The sequence below is a fragment of the Odocoileus virginianus genome, chromosome 25, assembly GCF_023699985.2.
Source record: "Odocoileus virginianus isolate 20LAN1187 ecotype Illinois chromosome 25, Ovbor_1.2, whole genome shotgun sequence".
Taxonomy (NCBI): domain Eukaryota; kingdom Metazoa; phylum Chordata; class Mammalia; order Artiodactyla; family Cervidae; genus Odocoileus; species Odocoileus virginianus.
The window spans coordinates 4886794-4893700 of NC_069698.1; the positions used below are offsets into that span (position 1 = coordinate 4886794).

The 6907-nt window shown below is 40.9% G+C and overlaps 1 long non-coding RNA gene across 1 annotated transcript; it reads right to left on the reverse strand.

Annotated features, from left to right (window-relative positions):
• Nucleotides 1-1021: 1021 nt before the first annotated feature.
• Nucleotides 1022-6439, reverse strand: LOC110139235 (uncharacterized). The gene is made up of 2 exons (XR_011483460.1): nt 6352-6439; nt 1022-2389 (listed from the first exon to the last, which is right to left on the reverse strand). It is a non-coding gene; the product is annotated as an uncharacterized lncRNA (long non-coding RNA).
• Nucleotides 6440-6907: the final 468 nt, after the last annotated feature.

Sequence of the window (6907 nt, forward strand, 5' to 3'; positions counted from 1 at the left end):
AAATATTTCCTGCTCTCATGCTAGTTTGGGGAATTGTTTAGTATTTAGCAGTGGGCACAGAAGGATGTGTAAGCTAATTTCTGGGAATGCTTTCTCTGCATACCTTCTTTCTTGCTGATACTCTGCCTTGAAAACTCAAAAGACATCTGTTCCATTCAATACCAATCTTTGTCTCCTCAACTCAGCAAGACTCCTCTGCTCTGCTCGAGCTCCTCCTCCTGCAAAGCGATCCAGAGTGCTTAACCCCAGAAAGGCAGGACAGTGGTAGGTTCACCTTGTTTCACCTGCTCAGGGACCAGTCCTTTGCTTCCGGTTGTCCAGTGTCTGAAAAGTTGCTTCACACAATTTTTCTAGCTTCTTGAAACTTTGACAGCTAACCATTTTGTAAAGTTTCTAAGATACTTAGATATTTAGAGATATAAATTTCCCATAAGCATGTGCTTTCACAGCATCCCACCAAGTTTTGATATGTTGTATTTTCATTAGAATTCATTTCAAAATATTTTCTAAATACCACTCTGATTTAAAGTTTGACTTAGTGACCATTAGTGGTATGTTCCTTACATTACTACCATTTGGTAAAAATTTATTTTACCTTTATATAATTGATTTCTGATTTCGTACTCTTATAGGATGTCAGTCGTTTGAGATTTGTTCAGATGATTTGTGATCAGTCATATGATTAGTTTTGGTAAGCATCCTGGGTATACCTTCCTTGGTGGCTCAGATGGTAAAGCGTCTGCCTGCAATGTGGGAGACCTGGGTTCAATCCCTGGGTTGGGAAGATCCCCTGGAGGAGGAAATGGCAACCCACTCCAGTATTCTTGCCTGGAGAATCCTACAGACAGAGGAGCCTGGCGGGCTACAGTCCACGGGGTTGCAAAGAGTCAGACGAGACTGAGCGACTAACACTTTGATACTTTAAATGAGCGTGCGTTCTGAAATGTTTGGATGTAATGTTTCATGTCTAACATGCATGTACTGTGCTAACAAACAGCAAACAGTAGGAACTCAAGCCATATTAAGTAACTCAAAAGTTTATTCCTATTGATGGTAATTCTATACCAGATTAAAAGAGGATGATTATGCTATCACATGGATGTAGGCAGAAAGAAAATCTTTTTCTGGTAAAATGGAACTTCAAAGAGGAACCCCAAATCAAAATGTGCAGTTATCCCCCATCCCCTGCCCTGATTCCAACCTATATTAATACCAACCCTTTATGTGATGGAAATTATGCCAACATTTTTCATTCCTGTGTTTCTACCAGTGTTCCCTTCATTGGTTGTGATTTCTACATCACTGGTGCTATGTGACAACAGAAGGCAATGTCTTAGGAGAAACTAATGACACTGATTTTTAAAGCTCATAGAAATATAAGAAATGGTTGATTTTATTTCTCCAATTTATGATTACATCTCAGATTACATGAACTTAGAGGATACCCAATACTGCTATCCAATGCTAAAATGTTTCAAGTGGAGTAACTTAAGTTTTTTCAAGTTCGAGTGTCACTTTCTATTTCTTATGAGCATTACTCAAGGTTAAAACTGTTATTAACATACAGCTTCTAGGAAATACATTTGGCCTTCCTATTTAGCCCTCTGCCAAGCTCTGTTCTGGACAATGCAATTGTGATGATGGAAAGGAGAGAGAGTATAGACTGAGGCAAGGCTAACAGCACGTTCTCCAGGCTGCTGAGATGCCTCCTGCGCACTGGCTCCCATCTCTCCCACCTCCAGTTCCAGCCGCGCCTTTGGTGAACAGCTCCGGGCAGGCTGCCCCCGCCTCTGCGCTGACAGTGCCTCATCCCAGGCTTATAGCAAGAATCTAGCTTCCTGTCCCGAAGCTTCTCTGCTGCGACACACGCGATGCTGTAGCACCAGTGACACTCTCCTGGGTGGGGAGTTGCTGCCGCGTGGGAGCGGCCTCAGCACACAGGTGATGTCAGCTGAGAGATACATGCTGCTTCTTTTCATCCCTCAGGCAGACAATCCTGAGACACAGTTTAATTAGGATCCTGGGAAGGTTCTGCACTAAGCAGCCAAGAGCACTAGGCACTCAATAACACTGCCTTTTTTGCTTGGACATTCTTTCCTTTTCCACCTGTTTTCTCCCCTCTGTCTCATCCTTGTTCCCTGGGACCACATTTCCAAGTAGAATATGTCTACGTTTGTCTCAGGGTGTGCTTTCAAGAATAGTCTAGATGAAGACAGTATGCAGATAGGTTGTTGGTAGACTGTATAATACAGGAATGTAATTTCCCTTGACTCTGCACATGCTACAGGGAAACACTTATTTAGTTGGGAGCACAGATTATGACAATTTCGATGATTTTTCCATATTTTTTCTTTTTGAAAGTTCATCACTGATCCTGATACCTGAATGCCTGAAGAAAAAAAAAGTTGGTACAAATTAGCTTATAATTGAACAGGCAAATTTCTTTGTGATGACAGCTCTAAGTATTTTTTCTTTGTGAGGCAGCCCTCAGCTATTTGATTGGATTTTTCAATCTAATAAGGAGAAGCCCTCCGTCTACTTAATGAGGTAAAGCTTTTTGTTGCTTTGGAAACAACCATATCACATTTCTTATTCTCTTTGGTAAAAAGCTGGAGCTTTTAGCACTGTAATCCTTTTTTCTAAGACACTCAAACATACTTTAAAAATGTAAAAATTACTGGAGTACTGTCAGGACTTTCTTATTCATGAAACACTGAAAGAATATCTTTAAAGATTTAGGGGTTATTAGGACTACACTAAGGTTGCCCACATGCTATCTCTGAGAAAAATGTTATCGTTAAAATTTTTACTCATTTAAGGTACTGAAGACATTACAGAGAACAAAATTGGTAAATTCCTCTCCCTCTTCACTGAAACTTGTATTTTACGATAGGGGAAGGTGAGACAGTAAGGAAATTAAATAATTAAAATATATAGCATTTCAAATAAAGGCTACAGATAAAAAATAAACTGGGGATGGGGGAATGAACATGCAAGTTTTCTGTTTTGTTTCGTGTCATTTCTAGGTCTTACTGAGAAAATGATGTTTGAACAAAGACCTGAGGAGGAGAAAAGCATCAGTCATATGGATGTTTGGGGGAGGACCATTGAGGAAGCAAGAAAAGCTGTCCCCAAAGCCCTCAGGCGGAAAGATGCCAGAGTGGTTTCAGAGAGGTGAACATTGGATGAGGAGGTGGGAAGTGGGCAGCGGCAGATCCCACGGGGGCTCTCAATGGACGTAGGGCCATACTATGCACTGAGGGGATATTCTGAAAACCTGGAGGACATTTTGGTATTACTGTGACTGGGGTGGTACTCTGGGCTTTGGTGGGTAAGCAAAACTTATGTTAAAAGTGTACTAATGTTTGGGACAGTTCCACCAAATAAGGTATTTCCCCCAATTTTGTGTGCCTTTAAAATGTTCTGTAGATGTAGAAGTTTATTTACGCTCACTTCCAAACTCCATTCATGGCAAGCTAGGGTATTGGGATCCACTCTCTTCCTTAAAAACAAGTAAATGTCCTGGGTAATGAAGAGTTGATCAACTTTGGAAAGCTTTTGCCAGTATTTTTTCAAATATATTTCTGTCCCAGGTTCTCTCCCTTTGCTTTATTAGGAGTTAAATTTCATATATGTTAGGCCACTTGATACTATTCTTTTTTTTCTTTTATACTATTCTTATCAGTCACTGATGCTTTGTTTATTTACAATATTTTTGTCTCAGTGCACTTATATTTGGATGATTTCTAGCAACCTGACTTCAAGTTTAATGATGCTTTCATGATTGTGTCCAACCTACTGGTAACCTATCAAATAATTTCAGATACTGTATTTTTCAGTGGTAGGACTTCCATCTCACAAAAAAAGATTTCTTTCTTGAAATTCTCTACTTCCTCATATATTACATCTTATTTTAGTAAGATTCTTTAATATATCTGTCATGGTTAAAGACCTTGACTATTAATTCCAATATCTGTACTGATTTATGTTTCTGTTGATTTATGAGAAAGGTAACACTGCAGGACAATGAGAAAAGAAGTCTCAAAAGCACCTGGATCAGCTGGACAGTTACATGAAAAAAAAAATGAACACTTACTGCATACCATAGTCCAAAACCAATTCGTGGTTAGTGGATTAGAAGATGCAAAGAAAAACATGTTTTTAGATGGTAAAAATAGGAGAAGGTTCTTGTAGGCGACGATTTCTTAGGATAGCAAAGGTACTAACCATAGAAGGAGACTGAGAAATTAAGACTTCAGTAAAAGTTTAAAATTCACAGCCATTAACATTTAACAACGAGATGGTTAAACAGCAAGTCAGATAAGAAAAAGTATCTGTGTGATTGCAGTACTCCTAAATGAAAATGGACTCACATCTAGAATATATAAATCAGACAGAAAAAGACAACCCCTCCAAAAATGAAATGAAGACCTTAAAAGCGTTACATGAAAAGATACTCTTTTCCCATTAGTCATCTGAGGAGTGTAAATTGAAACCACACAACCACCAAATGTTGGTGAAGGCGTGGAGCAATGAAGAGTCTCATCTGCTGCTGGTGGGAGTGTAAATTTGAAAATTGTTTGGCACCATCAACTATAGCTAACCATGTATATAATCTATGTTGGAGCTATTCTACTTTTAGATATATATCCCATAGAAATATGTATCTATTCGATACATATATAGCTTTAGATACATATAACATGCTGATTAAGTATAATGATGTTCACAGAATTATTACTTGTATTGCCAGCTCCAAACCTGGAAATAACATGAATATTCACTATCAGTATAAGGAACCAATCACAATATTCAGTATCAGTATAAGGGACCAGTTTTATGAACTGTCTAGAATAGGGAAATCTATAGAGGGAAAAAGTAGTTGCTTTGGGCTGGAAAGGATGCAGGGTAGGGGAGTAATAGCTAGAGTATGGAGCTGTTTTGAGGTGATGAAAATGTTCTGAAATTCACTGTGCCTGCCAGTGGTTGCACTTATCTGTAAATATACCACAGAAATATTAAACTGTACATTTTAAATGGATGAAAACTGTAGGGTATGGGAACTAAATCTCAGTATAGTTTAAATTTAAAAAACAACAGTATAAATGATAAGTTGCAGTATATTCACACAATTAAATGCTGTATAGCATAAGACAAAATACAAAGACATTACATGCAACACTGAATGAATCTCAAATGTAATATGGAGGGAAAGAAAATATTACAGGATATTTACTGATTAATTCAGTTCATGTGAAATTAAAGAAAATTTACTGATTAATTCAGTTCATGTGAATTTAAAGCAATTAAACTACTCTATGAATTTGAGGATAAGACAATGGTTATATTTGGGGAGAAGCTGCCCTTGACTGAATATGGGGCTGGAGGAGCTAGGTATGCCTTATCTTTTGATCTGTGTGGTAGATGTAAGGATATGTTTGTGTTAGCCTTCGAAAGTTTATTGAACTCTTCATTTCCAATTTGACCACTTTCCTGGATTTTGCACTTCAACAAAAGTTGATTAAGAAACATTTTTTAGAAATCCAGTTCAGTAAGTTATTCTATTCATATACATTTAAAAGACCAACTAAACAAATACATAAACATTTTGATAGTTCATTTTTGTGGCTTGGGAGTATGCTGAATTTTTATTTTCTTCTATCTACTTTTCAGCATTTCCCAAGTTACCATAGTGGGCATAAATATATTACATTTATCAATAGAAAAAATGCTATACAAATTACAAATACAGTTGACACTGCATTGTGAGATCTTCTTGTATTGTTTATACTCATCTAGTCTCAGTGTAGGACTTTGGTTTTTGTTCCCGGATAGGAAGAGATTGCCCTTTTAGAGTGAAGGAGGGTGTGGCTGTGGGTCTGGGGATTTCCTGGCAGCTCTGCTGACTGCTGGGAACTCACCACTGGCCACACTCATCGGGAAAAGCAGAACTGCAGGTGTAGGGACCCCAAAGATGCTAAGCTCAGCCTCGGTAGGCGGGGCCCAGTACACTCGGTGGGTGGGTCGTAGTCCTCCGGGAACCTGAGTCTACTGCAAAACTGTGGTTGAACTGGGGGCTAAAGCTCTAGCCCCCGTGCTGGGTAAATTGAAAGACTGTAGTCTAAACACTGTAATCCTCATGTTTCTGTAAAGTTCGAAGCTAAAGGCGTTTTATTTATTTATTTACGTTTTTATGAGATTGTTAAAAAAAAAAAAAGACAAGCGACAAAAACGACTGTTTCTGGCCTGCAAATCGTAAAACGCCTGCTTTCTGGCTTTTTTGTTTTTTTTTTACAGAAAAAGTCTGCCGACTCCTTAAGAAACTCTAGGCTGAAAACTTTAAAATGTTACCTGGGTCAGCTCTTCCTGACGAGAATCCGGGTGTGGAGGGAGGCTACCAGGGCACTTTCGGTCCCTGGTCAGGAGATGCAGTACTGCCCAGGCTGTTCCGACACAGAAGTCAGAATCCACTGAGGAGTGTGTAAAAGCCCACCTCCGAAGAATCCAGCCTGGGAATGGCCAGGCACGAGGGACCAAAGACAGCTGGCTCTTCCTGGCGAAGGATAGACGCCGCCAAGGATAAAGGATGCTCCCTGCAGCCCTCCGCGGAGCGCGGGGGAGACGGGGTCGGCCGGGGAGAGCAGCGTCGTCGCTCGCGCAGAAGCCGGCGGCGCGCCCCGCGGAGCTCCCCCTCCTCTCCGCGGCTGCAGGCAGCCGCGCGGACTGCGGGGTCCCCGCGCACATCTGTACCTTTTGGACGCGCGCCGCGTGGGCGCGGCCGCCACCCGGCGCCTGCGCAGTGGCTGCTCGCAGGCTCCTCCCATCGCGCAGGCCCGGCGGTCGGCGCGCCCCGGAGGAGCGCGACCCTGCTTCGGTAGCGCCTGGGGCGGGAAGCGGGGCGGAAGGA